Below are 16,256 nucleotides of genomic sequence, written 5' to 3'. Positions count from 1 at the left end.
TATCTGCAAGTTTTCCTAATTCTTTTGCGATCTGTAAAACTGCTTTTGAAATTACACAATTGTTTTAGCAATAGTTCTCATATTAAGAGCTGCAGGATTCAAATGGAAATAAAATGACCTTATCCAAAACTGAGGGAAATGTTATTACAAATTTTAAGTTATCAGTAACAGAGAATGTTTATTGAATACTATCAATGTGCTTAGGTAGTACGTTAAGCTCTTTGCACTGAGTACGTCCTTTAATTCTCAAACCAATCCTATAACTTAAGCATAATCACTATCCTCCATTTATATATAAAGACCCTAAAGAAACCAGAGCCAGAAGTTTGAACCCAGGTAGCCTGACATCAGTCTTGCTGCAGGAAAGTAGCTCTCACTTACGGTAATGAAGTAGTTTTGTTCATTCAAAGCAGATTTTAAAATTATACTAATGTGAGAGGTCATTTTCTATCAAAGTGAGTAATACCTAATTATAAACGATTTTTTTTTAAATAAATTTTATTTATTTATTTATTTATTTTTGGCTGTGTTGGGTCTTCGTTTCTGTGCGAGGGCTTTCTCTAGTTGTGGCGAGTGGGGGCCACTCTTCATCGCAGTGCGTGGGCCTCTCACTGTTGTGGCCTCTCTTGTTGCGGAGCACAGGCTCCAGACACGCAAGCTCAGTAGTTGTGGCTCACGGGCCTAGTCGCTCCGCGGCATGTGGGATCTTCCCAGACCAGGGCTCGAACCCGTGTCCCTTGCATTGGCAGGCAGATTCTCAACCACTGCGCCACCAGGGAAGCCCCATGATTTTTATTATAAAGAAGAAATTAGTATGCTTTTTTTCCTACCTTTTTTATCTTATTGGGTTTTTAAAGATGCTGGCAGTTGAATTTCAATATAAAGCATGTTTTTCTACTTTAGTTCTATTTTTCCTCATAAATAAAACTTGTCATTAAAAGAATAAACTTACATGGTTAGCAGTTTGACACTGAGGCCAAACAATGATAACACATTCTTTGGAATGTGGAAACTTTGAAATTTGGAAACTTAGTATTCAAATCAACTCACACTCAGAAAAGGTAGTCAAGAAAAGTTGTTAATAAATCATTTCATCATACTGTCCCCAGACTTCTTCTCAATTACTCTATCACAACTAAACAAAATCCCTGCTTCCCAGCCATTAAATTATGTAGGAAAAAATAAAATAAAGCTGCAGTCTAATTAAAATGAGAATGGCAATTACTATATAAACTATACTAAACTATAATCTCTCAGAGGGCAAGATCTTATAGTTCTCACATATCATCTAAACAAAGAATTATTAAAAGAAAATCCATACTTGGAAAATATTATGCAACACTGTCTACCAGAGGAAAAAAATACATAACTTATGAACCACCGAGTCCCATAATCTAATTTATAAACTAGCTATGTTAGGAACCTGGAATTTATCCGTATATGAGAAAATATTCATATGTGGAACCCAGGTTAAGTATAGTATGATGGTTTAAAAGCATAAGCTTTGGAGTCAAGGAGACCAACATCTCCCTATCACTACTAACAGTATCAAGTAAGAAAGTACTTAATCTTGTTGTGCCTCAGTTTCCTCATCTGTAAAACGAACATAACAACACCAATCTCATATGTTTTTCCTGAGGATTAAATAAGACAATGTTATAGAAACACTTAGAACAGAATCCAACATAGTGAGGTCCTGTGTAAATGGTAATCTGGGAACTGAACAGGAGATAAGAAAGATGGCATTTTCTTCCTTCTTTTCTGAGTACAGGTGGAAAAAGTATATCTTTTTCTTCTTACATTTCACTATATAATCCTCTCCTATTACCTAGCATCCCCCTGCTCTCCTGGTGCCCAGAGTACTCAACTCTTTACTATAGATCCCTTCAGTGATTTGTCATCCACGGTATATCACACTCCAAAATGACTGAATTCCCTTTTCTCTCAATTAAAACTTGTCTGCTAGGAATTAAGCAATCCAACTTGACTAAGTTTTAACAACACATTAACATTCTGACAGATTATGCTTATTAACCCAAATCAATTGCTGGTAGAATATAAGGCACTGAGACAAAATTAAAATTTAGGCAAAAATAGATGGAACAGCCTTTCCTAAGAATTTGCCTACAGACTTGCTCCTTTAAGTCATTTCTACTAGCCACAGCTTCTCCCAATATAAGCCAATGTCCACCAGGTTCTGAGTATTTTCAAAATAGATCCTGTAGGTAGTACACAAAGGACAATGATGTGGACAGATCTATGATAGCTTCTTGTCATGAAAAAGTGAAATTCATAATTAAAAACTTTAAAAAAGGGCTTCCCTGGTGGCGCAGTGGTTGAGAGTCTGCCTGCCAATGCAGGGGACACGGGTTCGAGCCCTGATCTGGGAGGATCCCACATGCCGCGGAGCAACTGGGCCCGTGGGCCACAACTGCTGAGCCTGCGCGTCTGGAGCCTGTGCTCTGCAACAAGAGACACTGCAATAGTGAGAGGCCCGTGCACCGCGATGAAGAGCGGCCCCCGCTTGCCGCAGCTGGAGGAAGCCCTTGCATAGAGACGGAGACCCAACACAGCCAAAAATAAATAAATAATAAATAAATAAATTAAAAAAAAAAAAGAATCTAGGCAATAAAAAAAAAAAACTTTAAAAAGTATTCAAAGTGAAGTAAATAAGTTGAATTTTATTTTTCTTTTCCCAATTAAATCAAATGAACTATGTTCCTACAGCATGATCTAGAACTTAATGTCTAGACAATATTGTATTTTATACACATCATAAGTTTATTAAATACAAAGTCTGAGTCCAGAATAGTTCTTTGGCAGATAATGTTGTCTTTTTCATCTTGGTATTTCCCACACTCACAAGCACAGTGTTTAACATATAGAAGGCACTCAATAAAATATGAAGATACACGTGGTATATTAAAACTCTTATGGGAAGAACTATTACAATTTGTGCTATACCAAACCAATTTCATAAAAATGAACTGCCTGCCTATTGGTTTTCCACAGAAAATCAAGGCCACCTAGGCCTTACTGAAAGGATGGAACCTCAACTGCTACACTCCAAAAGACAGCAGTCTAAGCTGCCCTACTGCAGCTCCTCTATATCTGAACAGCCACTGAGATCAAGATGAAGTTTGGCCATGCACAATCACTCACAGTTAGCGGAGAGCTGAGGGCATTCCAAGCGAATTACTTCCTACCTCCAAGTAATCTGCCAAAATAGTCATCCACCTTCAGGCACAGTTAACCCAGGGCTTGTCCCTGAAAAAGCTACCTAAAGCTTGGCTCCTTTGCCCTATGGTGTCAGGTCACTAAAAATTCAAGTGAAATCAGATCACATGGCCCGTCTGGCGTGGAGGATGGTCCCAAGACCTAGGACTTCCTGCTCAAATCTAGGGAGCTAGAACCCTCAGCTGTGAGAAGGCTCATGCTTTGGAACTGAAAAATTCCCAGTGCAACTCTTATTTCCACCTTCCCAAGATCTGATGAGGAGCAGAGGATTTCCCTTCCTTCTAAATCACATTATAGAAAGTATAAACTATACACTCCAGAAATATTCCTGTGATCATCCTTAAGGTTTTTAGTGCTTTCTTTATGGTATGTAAAAGAAGTAGAGGGGTTAGCCCCTTATTCATATGCAACTTTTGGTAAATCCTCTCTTTTGGCCCTCTCCCCATTTACAAAGTGTTTATTCTTTTCAAGATACATAAATCAAACCTACCAATTCCTCTATGCCACACAGGCAAACTATGAAATCTTATCAAGGTCTGCTAATGAAGTCTCTCTGAGTCATCTTCACTCAATCAGAGTATACCAAGGGTCTCAGTTTGAATTACCTCTCTCTTTAGGTATTAGGAAGGATAAGCAAGTGCCACTACCCGCCTAGTGAATCCAAAATTTCTTTTTTATGCCTGCAACAAAACCCTACGAAAAGCTGTAGGTACTATGATTTCATAGAGTTTGGCCTGAAACTCCCTGGGATTCAGCTGTTCCATGCCTCTGTCCAGGGAGAAATAACAAGACATTCCACCAAGAAGCCAACCAGAAGCAAATGAATTCAGGCCTAGCCAGCTCTGCCACAGGTGAGCTCCATCTTTAAAAAAACAAAACAAAACAGTAGAACAGGATCAGAACAAGCCAGAAAAGGGAGGACATTGAAATATGCCTTCATCTTAAGACCCTACACATGGGACTAACACTAAACATACTGCATCTGGGACAGGATATTAATGTGTTTTTCATTCACTGAAACTCTACATTTCTGTTCACAATTTTAGCTCAGTAACCCCACACACTGCAATCTGAATCTCCTACTATCACAATCAACTCTTTTTTTTTCTTTTTTTCTTTTCACTTAACAACTCAATAAATGTTGGGTGAGGCTTCCAAGTACCTTAATTTTAACATCTCAGTTTCCTCATTTATACAAGAGGAATCAAGCCCGTTTTTAGCTTTCCACAGCCAATGCATTCATTCTATCTACGCCCAGCCCAAATAGCCTATAAACACAGACTGAGCCTCTCAAATTAAAGGATTTGTGGAACTGGAAAGAAGGCAGCAGACTATATTACTACTCTTGCATTTTTTTTCTTTCTTGTATTCAAAAGTCTCACTTTTCCCAATTAAAAACAAATAAACTTTCAACCAAATTCCCAAGAGCCTAGTCATAGAGAGAGGAAATAAGTAATGGGCACTACAGAAAAATGACTCCAGTTTCTCAAGTGCATAAGCATTTGTTTAGATTCTGTTTTAAAAGCAAAAATGTCGTACACATTAGATCAGAGGCTATTAACACAGGCAAGAAGATTCAGCATCTTATAGTTTCATGCTATTTGTGATGCTACTCTATTCTGCCAGTGCTTTTAAAGGCAAAAGCATGATCCTTTCCCCTGACTATAGTACACTTAAAATGTTTTAAAACAGAATTCTGTAAAATAAAATCTAAATAATCAGATGAACACAAAGTCTTGGGTTTTTCTGAACCCAGATTGATCACGTTAACTAAATCTTTCCTACAGTGTGCTTTATTGACCCTCAGAACCATTATCTTTCAAGGCAATCCATTATGACACTAATCAGATATACTATACATTGTTATGCTACCATGAGTATGCATGGTGAGAAAGCTACATCTTTACAACTTGCTGGGCAATTTAGGAATGATTTTTACTTCTTCCAAATTTCCTCAGTCAGGTTTCCTATGATACTAAATTATCTCCGTATGTTCTCATTACAAATATCAGGACCATTTGAATCTTGAATTAAAATATTACTTAATCCATTTATGCAGCTTGATGGCCGTTATACCTTCTCTAATTATGCTCCTTCACAAAGTAATGCTTTCTAGATACCTTAATGTGCATTTGCTTTGATTTGGGATTCCTAATAGTTGATTTAAGTACAACTGTGATTTACAGTAACATGTAAATGATTTAAGTAAGAGCATTTAATGACATTAAATAAATCTCATAACTTTAATATTTTTATGAAGAAAGCAAGTTAAGCTACCTTTGACCATTTCTATTTATTGTAATATACAGTAGTATTCAATATTCACTCAAAAAACCTAAAACACTATATATGACAAATAGGTTATGGTAAATAATCTAAGCTAGTTTAATTAGTTAATAGTTAACCTAGGCCATAGGTTCAAATTAACTAAATATAAGTTAAACTATTTTTTTTTAAGTTAAACTATCTGATGTTAAGACGAGATAGAAAAATTCCAATATTCACATAGAAAAGCCTAAGCTAACTAAAAATAATTACAGAATTGTTCTTTAAATAGTACAGAACTTAATAGATTGTCCTGTTTACAATATTAATAATCATCACTACTGTGCATACTTCCAACTAACCGCTTCATAAGAAATAATATATTTTTTAAAAGATCAGATGTCCCATTCCCTTCTTAAGATAGGATCTTAGTACCTTTACAATAGCTGACATCTTAGCCCTTCTAGCTTTCCCCAGCTGACCCTGCACACTGAAGCACAGCTACAAATGCCCAGAGAAAGAAGACCCACCGGGAAAAACTGTACTCTGCTCAGCTTTGCACGCATCAGTGGGCTTCACAGTAGATAAATATACCCCATAGCCAGATTCACTGACACACTGAAGCAAAAAGGGAAATTTGAGATTTAGCCACTTTATCTTAAACCTCTTTTTAAGTAAGGGGTAGTTTGTTTTTACTTCAGCTTTCACACATACAAACAAGTCTGCCCCCAAGGATCATCCACATTTCTAATAATAATCATTTTTAAAGTATTTCTAAAAACCTTAATTTATAGTGTACCATATTTTATTATGATTTTAAAAGATCCACAATTATAGCCTCTGTTTTTCACAAATGACACAAATTTTTTGACAACACAGAGCCAAGTTTTGGAAAATTTATTATTGGCTCTTCGTACGCATATTTAAAACAAGACTTCTCTAAAAGCTTAGAAAACAATCTGACAAATTAGGTAGAATCTTTAAAAATCCAAGGGGAAGTTATGAATTAGCCTACTGATGTTTTTCTCAACTCCATTTCCAAGAACCCTCCTCAGTTCTCCCCCACATTTACCTCAAAAGATTCTAAGCCAGAACTCCCTCTAAGGAGTTGTTTGTCTAAAATACCTAACCCCAGGGATCACCAGAATAGCCTCACCTAGATTCTCAAACTCTTCCAGGGGAGCCAGCTTCCTGTGACTAGTGAAAAACTGAAAACTACAGAAGAGTTTCCTAAGTAGGATTAGCATTTTAGAGGAGAGGAGGGAGTTTTTCACATCTAAGTGAGATTATAAATGGCAGTCAACTTAATCCTCAAACCTCATTTCTCAGTCAAGTAAAAGGGAGGACAGGCCCAGTCAAAATCTGTTGTTGCATCTTTCTACTTTGCCTCCCAGGGAAAGAAAGGTGTCAAGGATCAGCTCTAGGCGAAATTTATCACTAAAAAATTAACTTTAGGACCTTCTAATATTTTTCTCTGACATGCTTACTACTACCTTTTCCTCACCCCAAGCCCTCTTGCTAATAATACTTTTCCATGTAAATACTCAATTCTGAAATACAGATTATCTTGCTTTCTAAATATTCCCAAGTTGTTTATGTCCTCAAGAACACACATAAGGCTTCTGGCCTTTGATGTTTCCCACTCCCTATTGCCCAAAGATACAATAATGCTGTGCACACAAAGTGAAGGACAAATGTTGATGAAAAGATTCTTCTTCTTACTTGCTAATATCACCTATTACAGTTGTACAGTTTCCTAAAAAGAAAAGTTCAAGAGACATTCCAGCCTTAGAAATACATGGATTTTCAGTGATTTAATAGGCCACAAGGGTGACATTTTGGTCTAAATTTCCATTATAAATGTTTCTAGAAAAATAATCTCTGCACATCCTTGACCCTTCTCTTCCTCCTGTATTTCCTAACCTACTTTCCTATAATTTTTTATTTCCTTCAATTAATTTATTTGTGTGTTCAGTCATCTATTTGTATATACTTTTTAATTAAAACTTTTCTTTTGAGGTAACTATAGATTTACATGCAGCTGTAAGAAATAACAGAGAGATCCTGAGAACTCTTTACATAATTTCCTTCATCTTATAATATCACAACCAGGATATAAACATTGCTACAATCCACTGATATTATTCAGATTTCCTCAGTTTTTAAAAAATCTGTGTGCACACACGTGGGGTTGGTCCTATACACTTTCATTACACATGCAGGTTCATGTACCCACCACCATAATCACGATACAGAACAAGGATCTGTCCTGTTGTCCTTTATAACCACATCCTCCTGTCTCCTTACCCTCTGGCAACCAACAATTTGTTCTCAATTCTATAATTTTGCCATTTCAAGAGTAGTATATAAATGGAATCACACAGTATGTAATCTTTTGAGAGTGGCTTTTTTTCACTCAGCCTAATTTACTCAACATCAATCTAAATCACTGCATTGAATATAGTTCGTTCTTTTTCATTGCTGAATAGTATTCCATGGTATGAATATACCACAGTTGCACCATTTACCCAGTGAGAGACATTTGGATTGTTTCCAGTATGGGCTATTATGAATAAAGGTGCTATGAACATTCGTGTTCAAGCTTCTGTGTAAACGTAAGTCTTCATTTCTCTGGGATAAATGAGTACAACTGCTGAGTTGTATGGTAACTGCATTTTAGTTATATAATGAACTGCCAAAGTGTCTTCTAGAATGGCTATACCATTTTACATTCCCAATGTGTATTTTCCTTTACATCCTTAGGTTAAATTCCTCACTGGCAGAGCTACACAAAGCCACAATGTATTTTTTTAATGGGTGTCATCTTCATAAGTATATTTGGGGCACTGCTTTCCTTCTAAGTGATCATCGTAAATTGGAAAGTTAAAAGCACATTCTATGAAGAAAAGAGTTGGGAAGTTCAGATGTACTGCAATGTTCTAAAACTGTTCAGTGCAGCAAGTTTGACCAAAGGAATCAGGGACAGATTTTTTAAAAAGATATAAACAGATACAGAGGATACATATAACAACATGCAAATTATGAGTGCATATATACGTATGTCCCTCCCATATCCCTAGGGAAAAGTAAATTACAAACAGACACCTGCTACTATGCCAGTACTTGAAGATGTTTTCTAGTAACTTTGTAAAACACCTAAAGATAATACTTACAAACTTTTTTAGGAGACACATGTTTGAAATCTTACTGTAAAATGAATTAAAACAAAAGCTTATATTTAATGTGCTATCTTGTCTAAACATACAGGTGTGTACGGCTGCACGCGTGCACACACTCACACACCAGGAGTAAAACTGCTTTGCACTTAATGCTGTCACTAAAGGACTGCATAATTTAATTTCCTTGAAACAATTAGCCTGTATGAAAGGAAAATAAAAAGGAGATGGGAATTCTTTGGTGCAAGCATATTTCATTTCATGTAAACCTAAGAAGATATTTATAAAAATTATCACATAAATATAGCACTACATTTTCTTAAATCTTCCAGGTAAAAGAGAGCCTTAAATTGAAGATGAATAGCATATCAAATCAGAAATCTTCTCAAACACAAATCATTAAGCCCTGTACATGAAAAAATTTAATTATATATTCTATAAACTGTAACAAAAATCCATAATTTACATTTATCTTACCAAAAATGTTCAGATACAAGCTAGAAAATGTTGTAATATTTTTATTGCACACATTTTTGGGGATATCCCCTACTTGGGAGTGCAGACTCTCACTAAAGCAACAGTACTTTTCTGATGATTGTGCCATTCTCACATTATCCTCTCATCACAGGTTCTCTCTATACACTCTTCTCCACAGTTATTCTCTGAAGATTTCTCTCTGAAAAGCAGCCCCATTGCCACATCGCCACCAAACTGCCTAATTTTCACCTTTTCCTCTCCTAATGTGGTACGTTCAATTCACTACAGTTACGGTTTTACATTACTATTTTGCAAAGTAGATTTTTTTAAAATTCCAGATTATAGAAAACTAAGGGAATAACAGGATTTCAGATGAAGGAAATCTGACATTTGCCTAAAAAAGCAACTATCAGGATCACACTTGAAGACAAAACAACAGGAAAACAACTCACCTAGTAAGTAACTTACCATTCTGTATAGAGGCAATGAAGCCCTGGAAATTTTAGAAATAATTCACCACCACCACAACCACCAATCACCACGTCTGGATATTAAAAAAAACAGAAACACAAAACAACCCTGGTACATTCCACAGAATTTCACATATATGATTTATTACCTAATCAAAAAATTGATGTTGCTACCGTTTAAAGTTCTTTTTATTGTAAATTATCTAGAACAAGATTGGTCAACTACAGCCTGTAGAGCAAATCCAGGCCACCAACTGTTATTTTTATAGCCCATGAGCTAAGAATAGTTTTTCACATTTTTAAATGGTTATATAAGTACCTACACATACTATCACTGATTTTGCCTTCTGGGCTGCAAACTCTAAACTATTTACTATCCGGCTTTTTGCAAAAAGGTTTGCTAACCCCTGATCTCAGGAATCAGTATAGAAAAATATGTAATAGAAATTAATAAAATTTATAACTATAAATAAAATGAATTGATTTAATTTTCAACAAGTTGAAGTGGCCTTGAACTCTACTCTCATTTAATTGTGACTCCCTAGAAATTTCATACAATCTGAGGAGTCTGACAACCCCCCAGAGGCATTCTCAAAGTGAAAAACAAGTAAGTAATTTAAGAATGACTGTTACATACTTCACCACACTACACCATGCATATGCCAATAGCCAAAAAATATTTTTCAAGAGGACAGTATTACATAAAAACAATAGCCATACATATGAGAAACCCCACAATACAGGTAGAACAGCAAATTCTACTATTCTTAAAAACCTAAAATTCCAAATAACAACACCAAAACAAACCCAACCTGGAAGTCATAGAAAATGTGAGCTATGAAAAACAAAGGCTGAATTTTGTAAGAAAAAAAGGAATAAGCTGAGGTGTGAAGGTGATTATAAAAATAGTGGATTGACACTCAAATTAAGCAACAGTTTTTACTTAAAATGTGAGGCTTATTAAATATCAGCCACATAGTACAAAGACTATACAACTGAATGGTAACTACCATGAATACCTTCAAACAATAACATTTCTATAATTTAAACCAAAGCAATTCAAGATATGCTTTCAAATTCTTAAAAAATTCACTTTTATTTTGTGGCTAGTTAAAGCTTGCATAAACATATGACCACTAACCAACCTAGTACTGAGTCTTCACTTTAAAAGAGGTTCCAGAGTTCTCAAGGTAAAAAGGAGTATCAGTCACACCTCTCCCTACTCCCAGTCCTTATGACAATCGTGTATTTTTCAACACTCCCAATTGAGAATCACTGAGCTAGATGACCTCTAAGATCCATTCCAGTGCAAATATTCTATGAGAATTTTAGTTAATACTTAAATAGCATTTATGTTTAAAAAAATGCTCAGAAAACCTATAATAAATGATAAAGACATTATTATAACCATAAGCAGTGAATCTGAAATATTACCACATCAAAGACATGGTCTGATAATACTGCTCTAGGACTTTTCCTAATCAAAATAATGTCCCAAATTCTCAACTGTGTGCCATGGTGTGGTTCTGCGATTATATACATCAAGGAAAACTGTCAGGTTTACAGAAATTTCTTAATGAAAAAAATCATTCTTTTGTTCTCTAGTAACCAAGCAGCCACAGCCCCTGTCATGCACCCCACTATAAGGAGAACTCAGAATATCCTCAGAGTTCACGTTCACTTGGTGAGAATCAGACACAAACAATGGGAAGATTCAAGGAAGAACCATGTATCAGATTTGTGCCACTGACCCACTATAAAACTGTGCAGATCAGTAAAGATTACTGTTGACCCTAGAGCATTAACACATGAATGATGATGAACAAATGGATTGGGTAAATAAATACAAATAAAGGTGATCCTCCTTACATAACTCCCTGGAGATACCACTTTGCAAGACTGCAGAGTTAAGCCAATGTTGTGGCCTGATGAAAATATTCACTAATGACCAGATAACTTAGAAAAAAATACCAGTGAAATATCACTCACAGGTAGTGTGCCTATCTCAGGCCTGAGTCAATGGCATTGTTGGTCAATCTTTTGCTAAATAACCCATAATACAAAGCAAATACAAAAGAAATTCACTGAGAGTTGAATATCATGCAAGAGACTAAAAATTTCACCAAGTCCTTTAAAATTATGTTAAGAATCATTTAATCAAACACAAAAGCCATTGACAGATTAGGACCTAACTGAATTAGAGTCAGTTAATAACTGAAGAGAAAATCAACAAGGTTCAAATGTGAAGTAAAAGACATTTCTATAATGCCATACAATTTTCTGAAGAAAAAAATACACCAAAAAATTCAACAATTAATTAATTCTTTGTTCATTTAAAATCTAGTAGATTTTATGGTTTGTTTTGTTAATATTACTTTCTAATTTTAGCTTTAGTTTTCAAAATAAAGCCCCAAACATTTTTTTCCCTCTATCTTCCAAAATCTTGACATCTCTTTGAAGCAATTATTTAATTCTCTTAAATAATTCACGCCAGGACTAATTATTCTTAGAAAAAAGGGACCTGAGTCTATACAGGAGTACCCCTGAAACTTTGGAACCTCTTTCAAAGTGAGCTACTAGTTTGGTCTCTCCCAGACTGGGTAGAAAAGAAACCATTAGCTCATCTCTGGCTTATGGAATAGGTTTCAGAAAGAACGGCTATCAAGTCATTTTAACTATGAAAAGAGGCTGCTTTTCAGGCTGAGGAGGCAGGGTAGGGACGTGGAAAGAAATGATGTTGTCAGGAACAGAGTATTACAAATAAAATGCATATATGCATTGAAAGAAAACATCCCAAACCACTAAGGAATAAGGTAACCTGTAATATGGTAGCCAGAAAGGACAATGTAAAACAATTGGAAAGATTGGAGGTAGGACCTAGAAGTAGATAGCAAGAGACAAGGACACCACACTCTACCCTTTCCCACTTTTCAAATCTCCTCTCTGCCCAGTTTGCCTCTCCAGTTTTATATCATTCTCTTAACACTTTCAAGGGGAAAGAGGGGGATCAGATGACAGTGATTGAACCCTTGGATCCACCATGCCTAAAATCAATCTACTCCTAGTCATTTGGGATAAGTAAGTCAATAAATACCACTTTTTGTTGAACACAGTTTAAGTTAATTTCTGTTATTTATAAGATATTTTCACACAGTTAGGGCAGAATAAAGAGATGGATGGGTACACATGAAGGAGAAAGAAAAAGGTATTCAATAATTCAGACTGGTTAATGAGAGTCTAAGCAGTAGCAAGAGGAAGAAAAAGATATAAAAGCTGTAATGTAGAAAAAGAAGCAGATGAACAAATAGTTGAACATGAGAGGTAAAAAGAAAAAAAAAAAAAGCAGTGCAGTAGAAGCGGGCTGTGAGCTAAGTTAGAATCAAGAGGGTTAGATCCCTGTTTCCTAATTAACTACTCATTTCATTTTTCTTTGTTTTGGTTTCTTCAATAACTAAGTCTGGTTCACTCAAGTTTTTCCCAGTCGCAACATCTTGTGTTTATAAGCATCCAAAGATCAGAGAACGTAGATCAATGAATAATAACTCATCCTTCATTGAGACTTGGGGTTAATAAAACACTGGACAAAGTATGAAGGCCTAATCCTTATGAAATACTGTCAAACCAGACAGTAAGCTATACTGTTTCCCCTAAGCACAATTATAATCATTTTCATTATCTCATCTATCGAAAGAATTTCTGTATGTCAAAGTTAGAGATCTTTTTGAAGACAGAGTTCTATTACGTTTTGATATTCTGAAAATGGTGATTCTTCATTTTTTTGTAACTCGAGGAGATTTCTGGAGTAATCATAAAGTATAGTGTAGGCAGAATCAAGTACACAAAAGAGTTTTCTTTGAAATTTGGTTGTTTGAAATACTGAATATATAGGAAAAAAGTGTACTTGGGTTTAAATTCCCAGACAAGCCCACAGAAACTTATTTAATCCACAATGAAATGAAAATAAAATGCAGTAGCTGCTAACAGAGGGGGCCCTTTAAACTCGGTCAGGTAAAGAAGGGCAGGGCTGAGCAAATAGACTCCAACTACAATGGAAGGACAGTTGGTTTGTTTATAAGTCAAATAGTTACAAAACAGAGGTTTAACAATGCAACAACCGGACCCAACCTGTTAAATTAGCTAAGATGCCTAAAATGACTTATAAAAGTATATCCAGCAGTATTATTAACCCTGTGCCAATTTACATTTCAAAGAACTCTCATATTTTATCTTTTATTTTTCCCTTAACACAACCTACAAACATGTCCCAGTGTGTGCTCCATGGAAAACTAGTTTCCCATAAGCTAATGATGCTTTTTTACAAAAAGGCTTCTGTGCATCATCTGATTCTGGAATGTGATGGGCTACACATAATTAAATAAGCTCCCTGCCTTTTTTTCCCAAAGTACAATCCCTTTAATACCCCAAAGTACAATCTCAATCTCTAAGAGGGGGCATGTGATATATAATGCTTTCCAAAGTTATGTCCCTATGGAACTTTTTTTCATAGTCATCTCTCAAAAGCAGTGTCTCCATATGTATAGTTTCGGAAAATGCTGAGCTAGTGCAACCCTGAAGGCGTCATGTAGAAAGAACCAGTACCTTACATGCCTAACGTGCCTAGTGGAAGAACACTGGGAGTCAGAATACATGGGCTCTACATTCAGTTTTGCTGCTTATTGACTCTATGACCTCAAGAAAAAACACAATTTTTTTGTACCTCAGCTTTATCATTTGCAAAATACCAATTACAACTCTAGTTGCAGCCTTTTCCAGGGCTGAATAAAAGATATTACATGAGATTACAGAATTATAAAATTCTAGAGTTACAGAAGGCCTTTGAGACGATCCAGCAATACCTTATCTGAAAAGTGAAGGTTATTTTTCAGCATCTGGATTAAAATCCAGACCTCTTAACTCTCAGCCCTGTATTTTTTCCTATACCACCACATGTTGCTTCCAGTTTTTAAAAGATACAATACTAGCAAAACATCTCTAGAGGCAACACAGGTCTCAGAAAGGAACACAAATGAAGGTCTCAGAAAAAAGGAAAATTGAAGGTACTATCTTAAGTTTCCCATTGACAATACATGCACACACCACCTAAAATAAGTAAAGCTTTGATAGACATGGAGGAGTAGATAGAGTAGTTTATTCCACAATAACTTGGGAATCAAAGGGAGGCAATTCTATAAAATAATTTGTCTCTATGTCCAATTAATAAACTACTCCTACCATCACCAAAAATACATCTAATCAACAACAGGTAAAGGAAAGCAAATATTACTGAAATTAATGAAGGGCCCAAGGGTGGAGAAATGGACCAAAGCTGGAAGAGGACAGAAATAAATAAGACTCTTTGGTGATACTACTGCAATTCACTGCTATTGTCAAAGCTTTGCAGTTTTACTATAATAGAGTACAGAACTGTTTGATGCTAATTACTTAGTGATGTGCCAAAAGGATGTACTTATTTCACTTGAAACATAAGAAAAACCCCCTTTTCCATATTGATAAATCAACAGGATAATTCTGGAATTCATTAAAAAGAAACACTGTTTCAACATAAAGAGTTTTACTTTCCATGTAAAACACTTCAAAATATCTAAATGAATATAGAAGTGCATGTTTCTGTGGCAAACTGTTCATTACTGAATCATTATCAACCCTCATTAGATAAAATTTCTCATTTTTGCAATGTACAAAATCATTAAAGTATTTGAGAGCTCCATCATGAAAGATAGTAGCACTTTACAATCCACTATTTCTTCAGGCAAATGTGCTTATCGCTGAACACAATACGAAAAATAACAACATTCCCTAGACATACGATTCCACCCCGCCTTAGATGGTGTTTTTATATGTTGACAGCAATGATGAAACATGTTTTGGCTTTCCAGTTAGCTTTAACTGTTTCTGAGCACTCATCATTCACAGAATCACTCTGAAGTTTTTACCTATTATGACAACTAGGTATCAATAGTTCCAAATGCTGCTAATACTGCCATGCACATCTCAGTCCTGCTTTAACAATGCAGGTTTTTAGCCTGAAAACTCCCCTAAATTATCAAATGGCTAACAAAGTGAATCTATCCACTGTAACTCTACTGAGTGCTATAAACCCATATTTGGGGGTATCTAACAGTTCAACTACGTCAAGTCACATCAAGTGGGACTGCCTGTTGCTGTATGGAGGTGCTCCACAATTTAAAGGACATTCATTTCCAAAAGCTAGCTATTGTCATGCAGATTGCTTAGACTCAACTGTTAGATATCTCATTTGATCATTTGTACTGAAAATAAAAGGAAGGAAGTGTAGTAAATCAGATATTCCCAAGACCAGTGAAATCGTTTTGAACAATATCTGCCTAATCGTCTTCAGGGTCATTTTCCCCTTTCTTATAGGTAAATTAACATTTTTAAGAGTAGGTAGTTAAAACGTACAATGAAAATGTATAGCTGCACCTGGTTAACTGCACAATGTAGTTCAGATGAATGCAGATTTTTCTCATTTGTACTGTGAAGGGATCAATCTGTTTATAAATCTGAGTTTTTTTATTTCAAGACTTACTTTAGATGCTGATTTTATACATAGGGTATGGATGACTATTGAAAGTATTCTAATAATTATCTG

General features: G+C 35.5%; 1 protein-coding gene across 11 annotated transcripts in view; it reads right to left on the bottom strand.

The window, feature by feature from the left end:
- The window catches only part of TCF12 (transcription factor 12), a 373,830-nt gene that overhangs the window by 172,735 nt on the left and 184,839 nt on the right, over positions 1-16,256 (bottom strand). The gene's annotated exons all lie outside the window — the stretch shown is intronic.

Source organism: Balaenoptera physalus, assembly GCF_965194825.1.
Source record: "Balaenoptera physalus genome assembly, chromosome: 2".
Classification (NCBI taxonomy): domain Eukaryota; kingdom Metazoa; phylum Chordata; class Mammalia; order Artiodactyla; family Balaenopteridae; genus Balaenoptera; species Balaenoptera physalus.
This window is presented reverse-complemented; position numbering and strand designations above follow the sequence as displayed.